We start from the raw sequence: 23,952 nt of genomic DNA, 5'->3' as shown, positions 1-23,952 counted from the left end.
CTGATCATGCGTTGTCTTTCCACAACGATAACATTTGCCAGAACTCACACCCAATTTGTGTGCACTGAGCTCCGGTGACCGTAGCTGCATTACTGCCGTGCCTCTCGCTGCGGCTTCGTGTGCTGCTGCCATAGTGACCGCCTTCTCAAGCGTCAGCTCATTCTCCTCGAGCAGTCGCTTTTGTGTATCCTGTTTAAATAAACCACACACAAATTTGTCTCGTAGTGCATCTGTCAGTCCCGTTCCAAACTGGCAATATTTCGCTAATTTACGCAATTCCAGCAAATATTCAGCATTGCTTTCATGCTGTAGCTGCCTTCTGTTGTAAAATTTAAATCGTTCCGCTAGCATCAGCGGCGTGGGGTTTAGATGATCTTTCAGGACAGTAACAATCTCATCGAACGTCTTATCCGCCGGTTCATCTGGTGATAACAGGTGTTTCAATTGCCCGTATGTCTTCGCACCCATTAAATTTAATAATGTTAGAGCTTTATCTTGGTCACGAATTTTATTGGCCTTACAATAATTTTTTACTCTTTCAACATATATGGCCCAATCTTCGAGGTCACTATCAAAGGTGCTAATATTCCCGTGTTTAGGCATTGTAGATTTGCAATTTCTCAGATTTTATTTTGTTTACTTGTTATCAAAGATGGCGGCTTCCCGCTCTTGCCGTCGTCCTCCGCCCACAAAATGGCGGTTTTCCCGCGCTTGGCGGTCTTCACCCGTCTCCCGACGCTGTCTCCCTTCAGCCCCCGAGTGCGGCCCTTATCTTCGCCGCGATCGATAGCCCGCGCTGTGCACCGCGGCTCTCGCACCTTGAGCTTCTGCAGCCGCCGCGCCTTTCTGTCCGAGTGCGGCCCTTATCTTTGGTCCCGATCACTGGCCCGCGCTGCGCCTCGCACTTGAAGCGGCTCCCGGCCTCTGGCTCACCCGCTCGCGCGGCTCTTGCTCGCTCCCTCCCGGGCTCTGGCTTACCCGCTCGCGCGGCTCTTGCTCGCTCCCTCCCGGGCTCTGGCTTACCCGCTCGCGCGTTTCACCGCGGCTCTTATCAGGGATTGCGATCGCCCTTATCTTCAACTTCCCCAGCCCTGTCTTTGCAGCCAACGCTGCACGGCTTACCCCACCACCTAGGTTGAACAAGGAAACTACAGAAAGACTTCTGTCAGTCGCTGGAAGCTGTCAGGATGGCTGCTGCACTCCAGTGCTCAGTCGCTGATGGAGGCTTCAGAGTCCTAAAGCCTGTCGCTTCTAGTCGGGTGGTGATGTTTGAAACCTCTCTTCAACTGCCGCAGGGTAAGAACCTGACTCGTCGCCAGTGTTAAGTATGTGTATTGTATTGAACAATTAACACAAAGACTTAAACATATAACTCAAACAGGTCTTTACTGGTTGGAGGTAGGGACTATACGTAGGTCTTTACTTCATGCCCACAGGCGGGAACTGAGGGGAGATCAGTACCCACAGTACTATTTATACCCCTATGGCCAGGAGTGGTACTGCGTATCACTACGCCCTACAAGTAGTGCAGTCCTGTCCATAGGTTCAAAGTAGCACACATATTACATACACAACACATTTAGATAAAGTGCCTTCAACTTTGCCTGTTTAATATTTTTCTGTACTTTGACCCTCTTTACTGTTGGCCTTTGTTTCTGCTCTCTACTAATTTTGCTGACTACTTTTCTAACTTGCACTTCCAGCTTTGTTTCTCTTCGTTCTGGGCCCACACTTAGGTTCCCAGCCCCCTGACAAACTAGTTTAAATCCTTCCCAACAGCACCAGCAAACCCCACTGCGAGGCGAGTTCGGGTCTGCTGCTCACCTCTGCTGAAGTCTTTCATCCAGCTGCATTTAAGGGACCCATGCATCCTTGTTGTTGTTCATTCCTATTCTGCTACTTCTTGGTGTGGCACATAGCAAAATGACTGTTTCAAGACCAAAGGCATCTCCAAGATTCGATGATGACTCCCTCCATGCTCTTTTGGAGGGAGTGAGAGGGCGCCAAGAGGTACTGTTCCCCTCAAATGGATGGAGGAAGACTCCTCAGCAAACCAAGGCAGCCTGGCTGCAAATTGCTGAGGAGGTTAGCACCAGGACTTTGTGTGCACGCACCTGGGTTCAGTGCAGGAAAAGGTTCAATGACCTGCTATGCACAGCAGAAGTGAGTACAACATCACACTTACCTTCAATCTGATCCCCATCTCTTCTCATCACCAGCACTCTGCATTGTCAACCTACTCCTGCACATCCCACTTTACCCTTACATCCCTTGCACCCATAACCATCCCTCTTTCTCTATGTAGAGAATCACTTCACCATTCTACTGTGCACCCCTCACACTCGCTATCACTGTTATGCAATGACAACAACTAACAACGCATAGGGAGGGCCCTTGGTATTGGCACCTCACTTCATCTTTGTCTCCCTCTAAGCATCTGTGCTATGGAGTCTCTACACTCACTCCAACATTCTCACTCAAACTCCACTTGTGTCCCTCAGTGCAGGAAAAGAGAGCCCACAATAAGAGGGAGAGGGACAGGACAGGACCTTCGATTGACCACTTGACCTCCGCTGAGGAGGCTGCTCTCGACATCATCGGAGGTGCTGAGGAGCTGGAAGTGGGGGACGGTGAGATGAGCACAGTAGAGCAAGCTGGTAACAGAATAGATTTGCAACCCTCTCAGTTAAATTGCAGAAGTGACTGATATGGCATCTGATTTTCATATAGATTGAGTTATGATCATCTGCACATTTCGATGTGCCTGCTATGTTAATATCACATGTCTAACTCATGCCTTTACTCTCCCACAGGACCATCAAGAGCCCCCCTCCCCACTGTCCAGGAGGAGGGGCCAGAAGACTCCTCGGAGGAAGCTGCAACCTCTGAGGGCGCAGTGTCAGCAGAATTGAGCGCACCGAGCACCAGCGCAGAGACGCACACCTCGGTGGATCATTCGCGAGATAGATTAGTGTTGTCACCTGGTGTATCACAGGTCACAAGTGAGCATCAGCAGATGGCAGAGACCGGGACAGCAGTGGAGAGTCCTTGTCGGAGGTCGCAGGGCACTCCTAGCTCTGCTCAGCTGCATGTGGACCCTGTGCTTCTGGGGCCATCCAGAAAGAGAGCGTTGCTGGAACTTCAGCAACAAGTGCAGGAGTCTCTGACAGGTTTTGCATCCACGGTAACTGTAAGTGTGCAGAGAATGGAGGAGTCCATCTCAAACATAAGCAATGCCATGGTGGAGGCAATGGCGCATGAATGTGCCGCCATGTATCGGGTGCAACCTCCTTGGAGGACATAACTTGCCAGACTCAACAGAGCATGGTGACTCTTCTAAATAGATGGTCTGCTATGGAGAATAGATGGGCAGCTAGTGAGGAGAGACACCAGAGGTATATGGACGTCCCGTTATGAGGACTGTCAGTACAAAGCCCTCGGTCAGAGCCGCAGATTCCTCACCCAACTGAGATGGCCATCTCATCCCCTGCACAGCCGCAGGAGAAGCAGACTGTTGCTGAGCCCTCCCAGGCTCCCAAACCCAGAGGACATAGAAGCATAGAAAAATAGGAGCAGGAGTAGGCCATTCGGCCCTTCGAGCCTGCTCCGCCATTCAATATGATCATGGCTGATTCTCTATCTCAATACCATATTCCCGTTCTCTCCCCATACCCCTTGATGCCTTTTGTGTCTAGAAATCTATCTATCTCCTTAAATATATTCAGTGACTTGGCCTCCACAGCCTTCTGTGGTAGAGAATTCCGCAGGTTAACCACCCTCTGAGTGAAGAAATTTCTCCTCATCTCCGTCCTAAATGTCCTACCCCGTATCCTGAGACTGTCACTCCTCGTTCTAGACCCCCCAGCCAGGGGAAACATCCTCCCTGCATCCAGTCTGTCTAGCCCTGCCAGAACGTTATACGTTTAAATGAGATACCCTCTCGTTCTTCTAAACTCTGGTGAATACAAGCCAAGTCGACCCAATCTCTCTTCATATGACAGTCCTGCCATCCCAGGAATCAGTCTGGTGAACCTTCGCTGCACTCCCTCTATGGCAAGTATATCCTTTCTTAGGTAAGGAGACCAAAACTGCACATAGTACTCCAGGTGTGGTCTCATCAAGGACCTGTGCAACTGTAGTAAGATATCCTTGCTCCTGTACTCAAATCCTCTTGCAATGAAGGCCAACATACCATTTGCCTTCCTAACTGCTTGCTGCACCTGCATGTTTGCTTTCAGTGACTGGTGTACAACGACACCCAGATCCCTTTGTACATCAGCATTTCCCAATCTATCACCATTAAATAATAATCTACCTTTCTGTTTTTCCTACTGAAGTGGATAACTTCACATTTATCCATGTTATACTGCATCTGCCATGTATTTGCCCACTCACTCAACTTGTGTAAATTGCCTTGAAGCCTCTTTGCATCCTCCTCACAACTCACAATCCCACCTAGTTTCGTGTCATCAGCAAACTTGGAAATATTACATTTGGTTCCCTCATCCAAATCATTGATATATATTGTGAATAGCTGGGGCCCAAGCACTGATCCCTGCGGTACCCCATTAGTCACCGCCTGCCTCCCCGAAAAAGACCAATTTATTCCTACTCTCTGTTTCCTGTCTGTTAACCAATTTTCAATCCATGCCAGTATATGACCCCCAATCCCATGTGCTTTAATTTTGCACACTAACCTCTTATGTGGGACTTTATCAAAGGCCTTCTGAAAATCCAAATATACTACATCCACTGGTTCTGCCTTATCTATTCTACCAGTTACATCCTCAAAAAACTCCAGTAGGTTTGTCAAACACGATTTCCCTTTCATAAATCCATGTTGACTTTGTCTAATCCCGTTGATATTTTCTAAGTGTCCTGTTATCGCATCCTTTATAATAGACTCTAGCATTTTCCCTACTACTGATGTTACTGTTGTTCCCTGTTTTCTTTCTCCCTCCTTTTTTAAATAATGGGGTTACATTTGCCACCCTCCAATCTGCAGGAACTGTTCCATAATCTTTAGAATTTTGGAAGATGGCAACCAATGCATCCATTATTTCCATGGCTATCTCTTTTAATACTCTGGGATGCAGATTATCAGGCCCTGGGGATTTACCAGCTTTCAGTCAGCACTATTTTTTTAACTAATACTAATTTCCTTTAATTCCTCCTTTTCACTAGACCCTTGGTTCCCTAGCATTTCTTGGAAGTTATTTGAGTCCTCTTCCGTGAAGACAGAACCAAAGTAATTGTTTAATTGCTCTGCCATTTCCTTGGATATTCAGCTCCCAGCCTTGGTCACCCTGCAGCCATGTCTGCGTAATCGCAATTATATCGTATCCGTTTACATCTATTTGTGCTGTTAATTCGTCTACCTTATTACGAATGCTTCGTGCATTCAGATACAGTGCCTTTAGATTTGTCTTTTTAACATTTTTAGACATCTTAACATTTTTTTGTACTATGGCCCTATTTGTCTTGTTACCACTTTTCTTACCCAGACCCTATTTGTTAGTGCACTCCTTTGTTTGTACGCTCGGTCCCTTCCTGACACAATCTGGTTATCCTTCCCCCAATCACTTTCCTGCACTGCTTCCTTGTCTTTTCTCTTCAGCATTCTAGATTTCTCTCCATCGGGACCCTCCCCACCTTATTTAGTTTAAAGCCCTATCTACCTTCCTCAGAAGAGGAGGAGGAGGCTGTGCACTGAGCCACTTGTTCCTCAGGTAGTGATAAGCTACGCTGCAGTGCGATGTTGTGCAGGTCACAGCAGACCACGATGATTCTGGAGACCCTGGCTGGTCAGTACTGTAGGGCTCCGCCTGATCTGTCGAGGCACCTGAATCGTATTTTGAGCAAGCTGATGGTTTGCTCAATGATGCCTTTGGTGGAAATGTGGCTCGCATTGCAGCGCTCCTCAGCTTCGTTTGATGGGCTCCTCAAGGGCGTCATTAGCCACGTCTTCAGGGGATAGCCCTTTTCTCCAAGTAGCCATCTGGAAAGTTGGGTTGGCAGATTGAAGAGCCGAGGCACAGTAGACTGCCGCAGGATGAACGAGTCATGGCATCTACGAGGGAACTTGGCGCAAACATGCATAATGTTCTTCCTGTGGTTACACACCAGCTGGACATTAAGGGAGTGGAAACCCTGGCGGTTGACAAATACAGCTGGGTTGTGATGGGGTGCCCTAATAGCTACATGTGTGCAGTCTATGATGCCTTGCACCCTTGGCAAGCCTGCTATATTTGCAAAGCCAACCGCACGCGCGGTTACACTTGCTTCATCCATGGAGAAGTAGATGTAATTGTGCGTCTTTGCAAAGAGGGCATCAGTAACCTGCGTGATGCAAGTGTGTGCGGCCAACTGGGAGATGGCGTTGATGTCTGCTGATGATTCCTGGAAGGATCCTGAAGCAAAAAAATTGAGGGCGGTGGTGACTTTGACAGCCACTGGTAAGGAGTGTCCACCCGCCCCTCTGGGCTCCAGGTGTTGGTGCAGCATTGCGCAGATGTCAGCAACTACCTCTCGCGAAAGTCTCAGCCTCCTTTGGCACTGCTGCTCAGTCATGCTGAGGAAGCTTATCCTCTGCCTGTAAACCCTGTGTTGGGGGTATCTCCTGTGGCGAGGTGCAGTCCTGCGCTGATGCCCACTGCCCTATGCAGGATCAGGTGGGTGAGGAGGAGGTTGGTGCTCCTGTTGTTGCTGCAGCTGTTGTGCCCGGTTCCGCTGCTGCCGCGGCTGCTCTTCCTCCAATTCTGAGGACCATTATGAGAGGGTATAAATGGTTCCCATTCCGCTGGTATACATCTCAGTTGAGGAATAGATGTTATAAGCGTTCAGTCAATGTGGGGAGAGGGTTTTTCAAGGAGGTCACAGTGCATATGGATGTCAGCTTAAACACCTACAAGCTGAATAGACCTGTAAAATGTGTTCCAACACCTCAAAACACAAAGTTCTGCCATCTGAAAGTCAGCCATGTTACAGGTCCACTTTTATGCTGCAGGTACAGCTGTCAAGAATTCACATAGTTGCTGAACCCAGCACAATCAGCTGGCATGTTTGGCGGAACGACGTGGAACACGCTGAAAATGTCGTAAAATGGGAAGAGACTGGTGAAATGGGATTACGTAGGCAGTTAACAAGCTGTTAACTGCCTTAAGTGCCTCTCCCGCCGCTTGGTGTCGGGTCTGCTCAGGACTCCCAGAGCTGACACTTTGCAAAGTTGCTTGCAAAGTATCGTAACCCGCCGTCAATCAAAATGACTTTAACCTCTGACCCGCCTCCAAACCCGCCCTCTGAGCGCTGGCAAAATCACAGCCAAAGAGTCTGCAAAGGGATATAGATAGACTAAGTGAGTGGGCAGTAAGGTGGCATATGGAGTATAATGTAGGGAAATGTGAGGCCATTCACTTTGGTAGGAAGAATAGAAAAACAGAATATTTTTTAAATGGTGAGAAACTTTCAAATGCTGGTGTTCAGAGAGATTTGGGTGTCCTCGTGCAAGAAACTCAAAAAGCTAGCATGCAGGTACAGCAAGCAATAAGGAAGTCAAATGGCAAGTTGGCTTCTATTGCAAGGGGGTTAGAGTATAAGAGTAAGGAAGCCTTGCTACAACTTTACAGGGCCTTGGTGAGACCACACCTGGAGTACTATGCACAGTTTTGGTCTCCTTATCTAAGAAAGGATATACTTGCCTTGTAGGCAGTGCAACGCAGGTTCACTAGATTAATTACATAGAAACATACAAGATAGGAGCAGGAGTAGGCCATTCGGCCCCTCTAGCCTGCTCCGCCATTCAATGCGATCATGGCTGATCATCCAAGTTCAGTACCCGGTCCCTGCTTTCTCCCCATACCCCTTGATCCCTTTAGCCTTAAGAAATATATCCAACTCCTTCTTGAATATATTTAATGAATTGGCCTCTACTGCCTTCTGTGGTAGAGAATTCCACAGGTTCACCACTCTCTGGGTGAAGAAATTCCTCCTCATTTCTGTCCTAAATGGCCTACCCCTTATCCTTAGACTGTGACCCCTGGTTCTGGATTCCCCGACCATCGGGAACATCCTCCCTGCATCTGGTCTGTCCAGTCCTGCCAGCATTTTATAAGTTTCAATGAGATCCCCTCTCATTCTTCTAAACTCCAGTGAGTACAAGCCCAATCGTCCCAATTTCTCCTCATACGTCATTCCTGCCATCCCAAGTATCAGCCTGGTGAATCTTCGCTGAACTCCTTCCATGGCAAGAACATCCTTCCTCAGATAAGGCGACCAAAATTGCACACAATACTCAAGATGTGGTCTCACCAAGGCCCTGTACAACTGCAGCAAGACATCCTTGTTCTTGTACTCAAACCCTCTCGCTATGAAGGCCAACATACCATTTGCCTTCTTAACCGCCTGCTGCACCTGCATGCTTAGCTTCAGCGACTGGTGCACAAGGACACCCAGGTCTCGTTGCACTTCCCCTTCTCCCAATCTATTGCCATTCAGATAATAATCTGCCTTCCTGTTTTTGACACCAAAGTGGATAACCTCACATTTATCCACGTTATATTGCATCTGTCATGCTTCTTCCCAATCACCCAACCTGTCCAAATCATCCTGTAGTTTCTCGGCATCCTCCTCACAGCACACACGCCCACCCAGCTTTGTGTCGTATGCAAATTTGGAGATATTACATCTAGTTCCCTTGTCTAGATCATTAATATATATTGTGAATAGCTGGGGTCCAAGGACCGATCCCTGCGGTACCCCACGAGTCACTGCCTGCCACTAGGAAAAAGAACCGTTTATTCCAACTCTTTGCTTTCTATCTGCCAACCAGTTCTCTATCCAAGTCAATACCTTGCCCCCAATCCCATGTGCCTTAACTTTACACGCTAATCTCTTATGTGGGACCTTATCGAAAGCCTTCTGAAAGTCCAAATACACCACATCCACTGGTTCTCCCTTATCTTATTAGTTACATCCTCAAAAAATTCCAGTAGATTAGTCAAGCACGATTTACCTTTTGTAAATCCATGTTGACTTTGTCCGATCCTGTCACTGTTTTCCAAGTGCTCTGCTATTACATCTTTTATAATGGACTCTAGCATTTTCCCCACTACCGATGTCAGGCTTACCGGTCTGTTATTCCCCGTTTTCTCTCTACCACCTTTTTTGAATAGTGGGGTAACATTAGCAACCTTCCAATCCATGGGTACTGTTCCAGATTCCATCGAATGTTGGAAGATGATCAGCAATGCATCTATTATTTCTAGGGCCACTTCCTTAAGTACCCTAGGATGTAGATTATCAGGCCCTGCGGATTTATCGGCCTTCAATCCCATCAATTTCCCTAACACCATTTCCCAACAAATACTGATTTCTTTCAGTTCCTCCCTTTCATCAGACCTTATGTTCCCCGACATTTCCAGGAGGTTATTTGTGTCCTCCTTTGTGAAGACAGAACCAAAATATGTATTTAATTGGTCTGCCATTTCTTTGTTCCCCATTATAAATTCCCCTGATTCTGACTGCAAGGGACCTACGCTTGACTTCACCAATCTTTTTCTCTTCACATATCTATAAAAGCTTTTACAGTCAGTTTTTATGTTCCCTGAAAGCTTACTCTCATATTCCATTTTCCCTTTCTTAATTAATCCCTTTGTCCTCCTTTGTTGAATCCTAAACTGCTCCCAATCCTCTGGATTACTGCTTTTTTTGGCCAATTTATATGTCCTCTCCTTGGATCTTATGCTATCCCTAATTTCCCTCGTTAGCCGCGGTTGAGTCACCTTTTTTGTTTTATTTTTATGCCAAACTGGGATGAACAAATTCTGTAGTTCATCCATGCGGTCTTTGAATGTTTGCCATTGCCTATCCACCATTAACCCTTTGAGTGACATTCCCCAATCAATCCTACCCAATTCGCGCCTCAGACCATCGTAGTTTCCTTTATTTAAATTCAGGACCCTAGTCTCTGAGTCATCTACTTCATTCTCCATCTTAATGAAGAATTCGATCACATTATGATCGCTCCGACCCAAGGGGCCTCGTACAACAAGATTGCTAATTAATCCTTTCTCGTTACATAATACCCAGTCTAAGATGGCCTGATCTCTGGTTGGTTCCTCGACATATTGGTCCAGGAAACCATCCCGTAAACACTCCAGGAATTCCTCCTCCATAGTATTGTTACTAATTTGGTTAGCCCAATCTATATGTAGATTAAAGTCACCCATGATGACTGCTGTGCCCTTTTTGCATGCTTCTCTAATTTCCCTTTTAATGCCATCCCCAACCTCCGCATTACTGTTTGGAGGCCTATATACAACTCCTGACTAACATTTTCTGCCCCTTGGTATTTCTCAGTACTACCCATACAGATTCCACATTATCAGAGCTAATATCCTTCCTTACAATTGTGTTAATCCTTTCTTTAACCAGTAATGCTATCCCACCTCCCTTTCCTTTTTGCCTATCTTTCCTGAATATTGAATACCCCTGGATGTTGAGTTCCCAGTCTTCGCCACCCTGGAGCCATGTTTCCGTAATCCCAATCAAATCATATTTGTTTACCTCTATTTGCGCAGCTAATTCATCCACCTTTTTACGAATGCTCCTTGCATTAAGACACAAAGCCTTCAGGCTTGTTTTTTTAATGCTCTTAGACCTATTAGAATGATTATTTACTGTGGCTATGTTTGATTTAAACCGTTGATTTCTCTGACTGCCACTTTTGTTTTTCTCCTTCCTATCTTTTGCTTTTATCCTTGTTTCCCTTTCCTCTGTCCCCCTGCTCAGGTTCCCAACCCCCTGCCACTTTAGTTTAAACCCTCCCCCACAGCACTAGCAAACACTCCCCCTAGGACATCGGTCCCGGCCCTGCCCAGGTGCAAACCGTCCGGTTTGAACTGATCCCACCTCCCCCAGAACCGTTTCCAATGTCCCAGGAACTTGAATCCCTCCCCCTCGCACCATTCCTCTAGCCACGTATTCATCTGAAATATTCTTCTATTTCTACTCTGACTAGTGCGTGGCACTGGTAGCAATCCTAAGATTACTACCTTTGAGGTCCTATTTTTTAATTTACCTCCTAACTCCCTATATTCATCTTTTAGGACCTCATCCCGTTTTTTACCTATATCGTTGGTACCTATATGCACCACAACAACTGGCTGTTCACCCTCCCCTTCCAAGATGTTCTGCAGCCGCTCTGAGACATCCTTGACCCTTGCACCAGGGAGGCAACACACCATCCTGGAGTCTTGTTTGCGGCCGCAGAAACGCCTATCTATTTCCCTTACAATAGAATCCCCTATTACTATAGCTCTACCCCTCTTTTTCCTCCCGTCCTGTGCAGCAGAGCCACCCCTGGTGCCAGGAAGTTGGCTGCTGCTGCCTTCCCCTGGTAAGCCATTCCCCCCATCAGTATCCAAAGCGGCATATTTGTTTGAGAGGAGGATGGCCACAGGGCATCTACACTGCTGTGCACTACCTGCCTGCGCCTACTTCTCTGCCTGTTGGTCACCCATTCCCTTTCTGCCTGTGCCACCTTTACCTGTGGTGTGACCAACTGATTAAATGTGCTAATCACAACGTCCTCAGCATCGTGAATGGTCCAGTATGTATCCAATCACTGCTCCAGCACTGCAATGCAGTCTGCCAGTAGCTGCAACTGGACACACGTCCTGCACACATGGTTGTCAGGGACACAGGAAGTGTCCCTGAGTTCCCACATAGCACAGGAGGAGCATACCACGGGGCCGGGCTGTCCTGCCATGACTTACCCTTTAATTAATTGCAATTAAATTAAATCAAATCAATCCCACCAATTACACTACAGTTAAATGGTATATTTAAGGGCCCTGGTTTCTAAACAGTCCCCGCTATACCACAGAGACTTTAGAAGCTATAACCCACAGAGTTTAAGTTTTAAAAAGAGAGAAATACTCACCAACCAATCACTTACCTGCTTTCTGGTGGCGTCACACTTTGATTACTTTTTACTTCTCTCCTTCCCTCCGAGTTCGGTAAGCCTACCTGGTCTCTTGGAGCCTTTTATACTCGCCACTCCGCTCCGCGATTCCCGCCGACTCTCGCTTCGTACTGAGGCCTACCTGGTCTCTTGGAGCCTTTTATACTCGCCGCTCCGCTCCGCGATTCCCGCCGACTCTCGCTCTGTACTGAGGCCTACCTGGTCTCTTGGAGCCTTTTATACAGCCGCCGCTCTGCTCCGCGATTCCCGCCGACTCTCGCTCTGCACTGAGGCCTACCTGGTCTCTTGGAGCCTTTTATACAGCCGCCGCTCTGCTCCGCGAGTCCCGCCGACTCTCGCTCCGCACTGAGGCCTACCTGGTCTCTTGGAGCCTTTTATACAGCCGCCGCTCTGCTCCGCGATTCCCGCCGACTCTCGCTCCGCATCCTGGGATGAGAGGGCTATCTTATGATGAGAGATTGTGTAGAATGGGCCTATACTCTCTGGAGTTTAGAAAAATGAGAACTGTGATCTCATTGAAACATACAAGATTCTGAAGGGGATTGACAGGGTAGATGCTGAGAGGTTGTTTCCCCTTGGCTGGAGTGTCCAGAGCTAGGGGGCATCGTCTCAGGATAAGGGGTACGCCATTTGAGACTGAGATGAGGAGGATTTTCTTCACTCAGGGGGTTGTGAATCTTTGAAATTCTCTGCCCCAGCGGGCTGTAAATGCTGAGTCTTTGGGCTGGATTTTACCAGCCCTGAGGAGGTGGGTCTGGAGGCGGGACTGCTGGGAAAATCCCCAAAAATGAGAGCGGGTCCCAAACCTGCTCCCAACCCACCTCCAACCAATCTTCCAATGAATGCTGAGTCTTTGAGTATATTCAAGGCTGAGATAAAAGATAGATTTTTTGGACTCTAGGAGAATCAGCAGATATGGAGATCGAGTGGGAAAGTGGAGTTGAGGTCGATGATCAGCCATGATCTTATTGAATGGCGGAGTAGGCTCAAGGGCCATATGATCTACTCCTGCTCTTATTTCTTATGTTCTTATGCTACTGTACCCCTTCCTTCCTCTCCCACCTCCCTCTTCCTCTTGCCCTTCCCTTCCCTTAACCCTATCCAGGGATAAACCTTTGATCTTGGCATAATTTAGAACTGCTCAGGCAGAGAGTTATACCCTGCCTGCTACTATCCAATCTCCAGTTTACCAAAGAAATATTTGTTGTGACAAAATGGAAATCCAACTGTCTTTTATAAATTAATACAAGAATATGTTTAATAATATGACAAAGGTTACTAATTTCTTTGCCATACCTTTGCTATTGAGATTGCCTAATTAGTAATTCTGACAAAGTTAAGGGCTGTTTCTCAAGCTAGAATTATTTCAATTTATGGAAACACTGGAGCTTTTCCCTTTTCTCTCCAATGTCCTTGAACGTGTCAACTCTCAAATCTGCGCCCATCTTACCTGCAACTCCATCTTTGAATCCCTCCAATCAGGTTTCCACCCCTGCCACAGTACTGAAGCGGCCTTTATCAAAGTCACAAATGACATCCTATGTGACTGTGACCGTGGTAAATGATCCCTCCTCGTCCTTCTTGACCTTCAGCTGATCTGCTGCTGAAACTCTCATCCAGGCCTTTATTACCCCTAGACTTGACTATTCCAACGCACTCCCGCCATAAACTTAAGCTCATCCAAAACTCTGCTGCCTGTATCCTAACTCGCACTAAGTCCCATTCACCCATCACCTACATTGGCTCCCGGTTGAGCAATGCCTCGATTTTAAAATATGCATTCTTGTTTTAAAATCTCTCCGTGGCCTCACCCCATCCTATCTCTGTAGCCTCCTCCAGCCTTACAACCATCCGAAATATCTGCGTTCATCAAATTCTGGCCTCTTGCGCATCCCCAATTATAATCGCTCCACCATTGGCGGCCATGCCTTCAACTGCCAAGGATCTAAGGTCTGGAATTTCCTCCCTAAACCTCTCCACCTCTACCTCTCTTTCCTTTAAGATGCTCCTTAAAACCTACCTCTTTGACCAAGCTTTTGGTCCTCTGCCCTAATAGTTCCTTATGTGGCTTGGTGTCAAATTTTGTTTGATAATGCTCCTGTGAAGTGCCTTTGAACATTTAACGACATTAAAGGCGCTATATTCATAGATTCATAGAAACTTACAGCACAAAAGGAGGCCAATCGGCCCGTCTGCTTGTGCTGGCTCTTTGAAAGAGCAGTCGTACGTAGTCTAACGTCCCCGCTTTTTGTCCGCATCCCTGTAAGTTGCTCATCCTCAAGTACATATCCAACTCTGTTTTAAAATTACTTATGGAATCAGCTTCCAGCACCTTTTCAAGTAGAGCGTTCCAGATTTCAACAACTCTCTGAGTGAAAAAAGTTCTCCTCATCTCCCCTCTAGATCTTTTTCGAATAATTCTGAATTTATGACCTCTAGTTGACCCACTCGTAAGAGGGAATATTTTTTCCCTGTTCACTCTATCAAAACCTCTCATCACCTTAAAAACCTCTATTAGGTCACCTCTTAATCTTCTCTGTTCCAAGGAGAACAGTCCTAACTTTCCCAACCTCTCTTCATAACTGAAGTCCCTCATCCCTGGTAACATCCTGGTAAACCTCCTCTGTACCCTTTCTAATGCCTTTACATCTTTCCTGAAATGTGGTGCCCAGAATTGTCCACAATACTCCAGCTGCGGGTATGGATACTTTTGAGACCTTACATATGTTTCACTGAAAAGAGCTCATCTACATCTAATCTGTGCACCCTTTGCTGTAACCACCATAAGATACTTAACTTGTACTGCTGTTTATTTAATTTGCTCCTGGGATGTGGGCTCAAATGGCATTTTTGAATTTTGAATAATTTCCATTACTACTCAGTTTACTGCCACCATCTGGCATTGACAGTACGGTTACAGCTGTGAACCTGACTTAAGTTTCTTTATGGTTCAAGGTCTCACAATAGGGCCTATGTTTAAAAAAGTATTCTGTATATGAACATAAGTGGAAATTTGAAAATGATTGGATTCATTATATTGGAGAAGAACACCTAAAGACTTCAAATTATGAAATATTGGCCCTGAAATTAGGATCGGGAGCTTGCCGCGCGTGCAAGCCCCCAATGTTCACTTACCCAGCGCGCTGACATTTTAATTCTGGCCCGCATTGCATTTCCTCTGACTGGCCCGCTTGAGGTCCTGCCGCGCTGTGCGTGCATGACCCAGCGGCATACTTAGTGCGATGAGCCGGCTGGGATCACGTGAGCACAGGGCAACCAATGGGAGGTTGCAAAAGTTCATTCATGAGTTTGACAGTAAGAGCTGTCAAACTCATGCAAACTCCTGGCCTCAAAACACTACTTAAACCTGAAAGAAAATTTAAAAAAACATTGCACTACTTAAATGAACCATAAAGAACTCTGAAAAACTATTTTAAACAATAATTTTAAAATTTGAAAAAAAAAATTACATAAAAAATCGGGGCTAAAACTAAACTTACCTTACTGTAAATTCTTTAAAAATAACAAACCTGTGGAAAAAAAAATTCTCAATTGTATTAATAGACCACTTACCTGAAAAACTAACTACTTACGTGTGGTTTTTCAATGCGTAAAGACCGGAGGCCTTTACACACGCGCAACTCTGAAAAAAAAAAGGAATTTCACTGCGCACGCGCTGCCTGTGCAGTCGCGCGCGTTCTGCCTCTTAACCCCTTGGGTCAGAGGACAGGAAATGCCGGTTTTCAGCGCATGCTATCTAACAGAAGGCAGAGAGTTGGGATAAATGGTTCATTCTCAGACTGGCAATCAGTAACTAGTGGTGTTCCGCAGGGGTCAGTGCTGGGTCCACAACTCTTTACAATCTATATTAACGATTTGGAGGAGGGGACCGAGTGTAACATATCAAAGTTTGCAGATGATACTAAGATGGGAGGGAAAGCAGTGAGTCAGGAGGACATAAAAAACCTGCAAGGGGACATAGACAGGCTAAATAAGTGGGCGGAGATTTGGCAGATGGAATACAATACTGGAAAGTGTGAGGTTATGCACTTTGGCAGGAAAAATCGTAGAGCAAGTTATTATCTTAATGGCAACAAACTGCAAAGTACTGAAGCACAAAGGGACCTGGGGGTCCTGGTGCACGAAACTCAAAAGGTTAGTATGCAGGTGCAACAAGTGATTAAGAAGGCCAATGGAATGTTGGCTTTCATTGCTAGGGGGATAGAATATAAAAATAGGGAGGTATTGCTTCAGCTGTACAAGGTATTGGTGAGACCGCACCTGGAATACTGTGTACAGTTTTGGTGTCCATACTTAAGAAAGGACATACTTGCTCTCGAGTCAGTACAAAGAAGGTTCACTCGGTTAATCCCGGGGATGAGGGGATGGACATATGAGGAGAGGTTGAGTAGATTGGGACTCTACTCATTGGAGTTCAGAAGAATGAGAGGCGATCTTATTGAAACATATAAGATTGTGAAGGGGTTGGATCGGGTGGATGCGGGGAGGATGTTCCCGATGATGGGTGAAACTAGAACTAGGGGGCATAGTCTTAGAATAAGGGGCTGCTCTTTCAAAACTGAGATGAGGAGGAACTACTTCACTCAGAGGGTGGTAGGTCCATGGAATATGCTGCCCCAAAAAGCTGTAGAAGCTACATCATTACATAAATTTAAAACAGAAATAGACAGTTTCCTAGAAGTAAAGGGAATTAAGGGTTACGGGGAGCGGGCAGGAATTTGGACATGAGTCTAGGTTCGGATCGGTCATGGCCCTGTGGGTAGCGGAGCGGGCCCAGGGGCCGTGTAGCCTGATCCTGCTCCTATTTCGTGTGTCTAATTCAGTTAGATTCAGGAGATGGTTCTGTGATAGTGGATTGGCGGTTAGGATCAGATCAGCCATGATCTTATTGAATGGCGGAGCAGGCTCAAGGGGCCGATTGGCCTACTCCTGCTCCTATTTCTTATGTTTTTATGTTCTTATGCACGCTGAAAACCGGCAATTCCTCCGGGCACACGCGTGAGTACCCCGTCCGTACTCACGCGTTGTGCCTGGAATTACTGGGCCATTATTAAATGTTATAATAATGGACATCTTCAACAAATTATACATTTTTTTTAGTGCAATATCCGAAAATATTTTGTGGGCTTAACTTAAATTTATTATTTCTTTCTGATTACTTCTACATAGAAATTTATGGGTAGTAATCCCAGTCTGTATGAACTCCGAACAGAAATAGAGTACTATGCTGCTTTTCAACAAGAGATTGAAGAAATCAGCTCCACCATTACAGTAGACTTTATTGAACTGCACACAGGTAGGAGCAAAACCAGATTTACGCATTAAATAAGCTTCTTCTTTATTCATTCAACATACGCAACAAAATTACCATTGTCTCATGCATGGCTGGAAGGCGGAATAAAACACCTGGGCCACAGTCCCTCAGTTTGCTGTGTAACTGCCTCTTTCTGAGACAGGCTTTCATTTCTTTCTCATTTGTTTTCAGGAGTAGATCTAGGTCAGTTGTTTCCCACAACAATGAAAAATTCTATGGTTGTTTCCTAACTTCTATTTGATAGTTTAGCAATAATGAGTTCCCATGTAAAGAGGAAATCTTATTGGCCTAGAAATTCGGTTGGTTGCGCCAGCGATTAGCGCCTAATGAGCCCGAGATTTGGGGCGTTACCCAATTTTCAGCCGGGCGCAGTGATCCCAGCGCTTCCTGCCATATTGAGTAGCCTTTTAGCGCCGGTCCGTTGTCGGAGCAAATCTGTTCTGGCAAGCCATTCCTGGCAAAAATGGTCCGTAGGACTGCAATAGTTTTCTCCGTGGTGGTGGAGGACATTTTGATGACCTCAGGCCATTTCGAGTGCGCATCCACGGCTATTAAAAACATTGAGTCCATGAATGGACCAGCAAAATCAATATGCACCCGTTGCCATGGAGATGAGGGCCACTCCCATGGGTGTAGAGGGGCCTGTGGTGGTGCATTTTGGACTTTCTGGCATCCTGAGCAGCTCTTGGTCAGGTCCTCGATTTGTTTATCGATTCCCGGCCACCACACATAAGCCCTCCCAGATGACCCTCATGAAGCTCATTGAGCACTCTATCCCTTAACTTGGGTGGAATTACCACTCGGGATCCACACATCAAGGTCCCCCGGCACACACTGACAGCTGTTCTCTCCTTGTCGAGAATGCTGGCCACAGTGAGTCGCCATGTCCTGGCCATCCCTTCACCGTCAAATCATATACCCGAGACAGTGTCGGGTCATTTCGGGTTTCCTTTTCGATACAAGCGTTAGTTACCGGTAGGTATTCAACTACAGTCGAATGGAATATTTTGACAGGATCCACTGCTGGTGCTTCCTCCGCAGTAGGCAGTGGCAGGCGTGATAGCCCATCAGCATTTCCATGCTGTTTCGTGCCCTTATATTCAATCTCATAGTGGTGCGCCCCTAGAAAAAGTGACCATTTTTGTAGTCGCTGCGCAGTCATCACCGAAATTCCCTTCTTCGGATTAAAATGGAGACAAGAGGCTGGTGATCAGTCAGCAAGGTGAATTTCTGCCCGTGCAGATAGTGATTGAACTTTTTCACTCCCCACACTCGGCTGAGGGCCTCCCTGTCAATCTGGGCATAGTTACGCTCGGCTGAGGTTAGTGATCGTGATGCAAAGGCTGTTGGCCTCACTGAGCCGTCCGAGAATTTGTGCGACAGCACCGCTCCAATGCCGTAGGGTGATGCATCACATGCCAACCGAATTGGTAATGCTGGGTTGTAATGGGCCAATATCTCTTTCGATGTGATTAGTGTTTTGCTCTTCTGGAAAGCTCGTCTACAGTCCTCACTCCACTTCCATGGCTGTTTGCAGCAGGGTGTTCAGTGGGAATTGTAGTGTATGTGCCTTTAAGAGCCCCATGTGTACTGTAATGTCGGTAATGGCCACTCGGGCTATATAAGCCTGTATATTGTGTTGTATCAGTTAGTTCCCCTCCAGACTTTGTTTAGTAAACACCTATGAAACCAACTCCTGTCTTCAGTGTCTCTATCAACACACAGACACAACAGTGGCGACGAATTGGAAACGGACTTACCTGCAATTCGACAGCACCTCAAGGACATCGATTCCTCTGGCGTCCAAAGTTGAAGAAAAATCAAGAAAAAGAAGAAGCTGTGGTTTCACCAGCTAGCCAAGCTGGTGGCAGGTACTGCAATAATCCTTCCTGAGCATCGGGCTGGGGCTCCAGCGGCTGGCTCTACAGCTAGGCCAAGCTGCGAAAGCTGAGGCAAGCAGTAACAGACGGGGAGGGAGCACACGGGAGACGGCCGGCGCTGCAAGCAGGTCGGCGTTCAGACCTAGAGAGAGAATCCGGCGGGAACGAGTCTCCAACTGTAAATAAATAAATAAAAAGAATGGAAACCGCGGGAAACAGCGTTGTCATTGGCTGCAGCGGCGGGGAAGCGCGGGAAGCGCCATGTTTTTTCTAGGATGCCTAAGTCTGGCAATATTGATGCTTTTGATAACAAGATAGAGGATTGGACCACATATGTGGAAAGAGTGGAGGTATATTGCACCGCAAATGGAATAGAAGATGAAAAAAAAGCTTCAGTACTTCTAAATCTAATGGGCGCAAAGACATATAGGCCTAGAAATTCGGTTGTGGGTTCGCCAGGGCTTTAGCGCCGGAAATTTAGCGCCGGCGCTAAGTCCCCCTGCGCGCGCCAAAAATTCAGTAGCGCCGCGCCCAAACGGCTGCCGGCGCTACTAGAGGGTGTCAGCGCCTCGAAATGGGCGCTGACTGCCGCATTGCGGCGCAATTCCGGCGCTGCGGCACCCGATGCGGTGTGGCAGGCTGGGGAAGTGCAGACCTCCTCCTTCAGTTAAGGAGGAGCTGCCTGCACCCGCCCGCTGGCCGTTCAAATGTTCAGAAAAATGAGCCCGGCACCTCGGACAAGTGCTGGGCTTGCAGGCCAGATGCATCTGTTCCGCGGGGGGGGGGTGGAGGAGTCCGGGGAGGGAGGTGCGGGCAGGCGGCCGGCGGGAAAGCGGCCGGCCGCCGCGCGACCTTAATGCGCCGGCGCTAACTCCTGCAAGACTCGGTTGCCAAAGTCTTAGTTGCGGCTGCCACGGGCGAGGCGGCCGCAACTCAATTTCGGCGCTGGGGCCCGTCACCACGGCAACCGGGACGCTGCACACACCGATGACGTCATCGGTGCCGGCGCAGCGCAACCGGTATAACGCCGACGGAAGGGCCCCACTGAATTTGCCAACTGGCCATAACTCCGGCGCTAGGCCCTCCAGCGCCCCAAACGGGGCGCTAAGCCTACTGAATTTCTAGGCCATAAGCTGTTACGAAACTTAATCACTCCAGCCGAACCGATGGACAAGAATTTTAAGGAGATTGTTGATACCCTACACTGCCAATTCGGGGCAGGACTGACAGATTCTCTACAAGACAAATTCGTCTGCGGTCTCCAAAGTGAAGGAACACAAAAAAGGCTACTTTCTGAGAAAGATTTGACACTGGACAAGGCTTTCAGTGCAAGAGGAGCTGCAGAAATACAGCAAAAGCCACAGGACTTCTGCACCCATGAAATGACACGGTGTTTCGAGAGATGTTATCACTGCGGCAGATCCACCCATGACCAGAGGGACTGCTGGTTCAAGGACAAAGCATGCAGGCAATGCGGAAAGATGGGACACATTACATGTGTATGCCGATCTGGAAACAAAAAATCCACTAACAGAAAAAAAATCCATAAGGAAAAGCACAGAAAGGTACAAATGATGACGGACAGTAGCTCCGAAGACCAGAAGAGTGATAGTGACTCTGGAAACAAGAGACTAAGCTCGCTCAAATTACATAATGTAATTGCCAAAGAAGATTACCAGACCATTTGTGTTACCCTCACAATAGCAAGGTCCCCAGTTAAAATGGAGCTAGATACAGGATCAGCTCTGACCATCATAAATTGACGGGATTACGAGCGGCTATTTCCGCATATACCTTTAAAAGACACATCCATTATCTTGAAAACATATACAGGGCAGAAAGTGTACCCCAAAGGAAAAATAAGGGTGCCTGTTGTATACAACGGCAAGGAAATACAGAAGTTGTATTTATACGTTCTACAAGATGGTGGTCCACCGCTGTTGGGACATGAATGGATCAGGAAAATACGTTTAGACTGGCACTCCATTCAGGCACTGATGGTGACCAGTAAGGAAAAAAATGATGATGACGTCATACCTGAACGATTAAAAGACATCTTGGCCAACGCCAAGGAAGTGTTTCAAGAGAAACTCGGAACCTTGAAAGGCATCACCGCCTCAATAAAAGTGGAAGATGCGGCAATTCCCAAGTTTTTTAAGGCAAGGCCGGTGCCATACGCAATTCGTCCAGCAGTCGAGGCAGAGCTGGAGAATTTGGAAAAGGCAGGCGTATTATCCAAAATAGATTGGAGCGAGTGGGCAACACCCATCGTCCCGGTCATGAAGAAAACGTTGAATAATGATAAATCTGAAGAACAGAGAAAAATTCGCATCTGTGGAGACTTCAAGGTGACTGTAAACCCGGTCCTTCACACGGTACAGTATCTTCTTCCGAGGATAGAAGATATTTTCGCCTCACTATCCGGAGGGAAACGTTTCACCAAAATTGACTTGGCACAGGCATATCTACAGATGGAGGTTGAAGAGGCCTCTAAAAAGTATCTCACGATAAATACACACAAAGGCCTATACCAGTACAATCGACTGGTTTTCGGAGCAGCATCCGCTCCAGCTATCTGACAAAGAGCTATGGAGCAAGTCCTCCAAGGGATTCCGGGGACTCAATGCTACCTAGATGACATCCTTGTAACAGGAGAAAACGACAACGAGCACCTTGCCAATTTGGAGCAGGTGCTCACTAGGCTGAGAGAACAGGGCCTACGAGCAAATCGCCCCAAGTGCAAATTTTTCCAGAATCAAATATCATATTGTGGCCACATAATTAACAAGGAAGGGTTGCATAAGTCACCTGAAAAAATTGAAGCGGTCATAAAAACCCAGCACATGAAAATGTTTCACAATTAAGGTCGTTCCTGAGATTAATAAATTACTATCATAAATTTTTACCGAACTTATCAACTCTTCTACACCCTCTTAATGAACTGCTACCAACAGGAGTAATTTGGAAATGGAGCAAAGACTGTAAACGTGCCTTCCATAAATGCAAAGACTTAATCACGTCCAAAGAAGTTTTGGCTCATTACAACCCATCACTGCCAATCAGACTGGCGTGTGATGCATCCCCTTACATACATAGAAACATAGAAGATAGGAGCAGGAGTAGGCCATTCGGCCCTTCGAGCCTGCTCCGCCATTCAATGTGATCATGGCTGATCATCCAAATTCAGTACCCTGTCCCTGCCTTTTCCCCATATCCCTTGATCCCTCCAGCCTCAAGAAACATATCCAACTCTTTCTTGAATATATTTAATGAACTGGCCTCCACCGCCCTCTGTGGCAGAGAATTCCACAGGTTCACCACTCTCTGGGTGAAGAAATTCCTCCTCATTTCAGTCCTAAATGGCTTACCCCTTATCCTTAGACTATGACCCCTGGTTCTGGACTCCCCCGCCATCAGAAACTCTCCCTGCATCTAGTCTGTCCAGACCTGACAGAATTTTATAGGTTTCGATGAGATCCCCTCTCAATCTTCTAAACTCCAGTGAGTATAAGCCCAATCGACACAATCTCTCCTCATACGTCATTCCTGCCATCCCAGGTATCAGCCTGGTGAATCTTCGCTGCACTCCCTCCATGGCAAGAACATCCTTCCTCAGGTATGGTGACCAAAACTGCACACAATACTCAAGGTGCGGTCTCACCAAGGCCCTGTACAACTGTAGCAAGACATCCTTGTTCCTGTACGGCGTAGGAGCAGTATTATCGCATAAATTCCCTGATGGCTCGGAACGGCCGATAGCTTTTGCGTCACGCTCATTGAACTCAGCTGAGCATAACTATGCCCAAATCGACAGGGAAGCACTCAGCCTGGTATGGGGAGTGAAGAAATTCAACCATTACCTACACGGACAAAATTTTACCTTGTTGACTGACCATCAACCCCTCATCTCAATATTCAACCCTAAAAAGGGTGTTCCCATTATGACAGTGCAAAGGCTACAGAGGTGGTCCCTTTTTCTAGGGGCACACCAATACAACATAGAATACAAAGGATCAAAACAGCATGGGAATGCTGACGGGTTATCGCGCCTACCGTTGCCAACGGTAGAAGAAGCACCTACCGTAGACCCAGTGGAGATTTTCCACTCTACCATAGTCGAATGTCTACCAGTAACAAATGCTGCCATTGAAAGGGAAACTAGAAATGACCCGACTCTCTCACGAGTCTACGATTTAACAGTGAAGGGATGGCCAGCACATGGCGAACCACTGTTGCCAGCGTTCTCGCAAAGAAGCGAACAGCTGTCAGTGTGCCGAGGAACCTTGATGTGTGGATCCAGAGTGGTGATTCCACCCAAACTCCAGGATAAAGTTCTAAAGGAGCTTCACGAGGGGCATCTGGGTGGAGTGAAAATGAAGAACCTAGCCAGGGCGTTTGTATGGTGGCCAGGTATCGATGGAGACATCGAAGAAATGACCAAGAGCTGCCTAGGATGCCAGAAGGTCCAAAACGCTCCACCCCAAGCCCCTCTACATCCATGGGAGTGGCCCTCATCTCCCTGGCAAAGGGTACACATCGACTTTGCTAGTCCATTTATGGACTCAATGTTCTTAATCGTGGTTGATGCACACTCCAAGTGGCCGGAGGTAATAAAGATGTCCTCCACCACCACGGAAAAAACCATCACAGTATTAAGGACCATATTTGCCAGGAATGGGCTGCCGGAACAGATCTGTTCTGATAATGGACCGCAATTTGTGTCCGAAGAATTCAGGAAGTTCTTAAAAAACAAT

General features: G+C 47.0%; 1 long non-coding RNA gene across 1 annotated transcript in view; it reads left to right on the top strand.

The window, feature by feature from the left end:
• Positions 1-17,727, top strand: part of LOC147113153 (uncharacterized) — a 76,563-nt gene extending 58,836 nt beyond the window's left edge. The window contains exon 3 of the long non-coding RNA XR_015079629.1: positions 17,174-17,727. This is a non-coding gene — a long non-coding RNA (uncharacterized LOC147113153). The remainder of the gene's footprint in view (positions 1-17,173) is intronic.
• Positions 17,728-23,952: the final 6,225 nt, after the last annotated feature.

This window comes from Somniosus microcephalus, chromosome 9 (genome assembly GCF_052327205.1).
Source record: "Somniosus microcephalus isolate GS21.2 chromosome 9, FLI_Smic_1.0, whole genome shotgun sequence".
Classification (NCBI taxonomy): Eukaryota; Metazoa; Chordata; class Chondrichthyes; order Squaliformes; family Somniosidae; genus Somniosus; species Somniosus microcephalus.
Note: the sequence above shows the minus strand (reverse complement) of the source record. Positions and strands in the feature narration are given on the sequence as shown.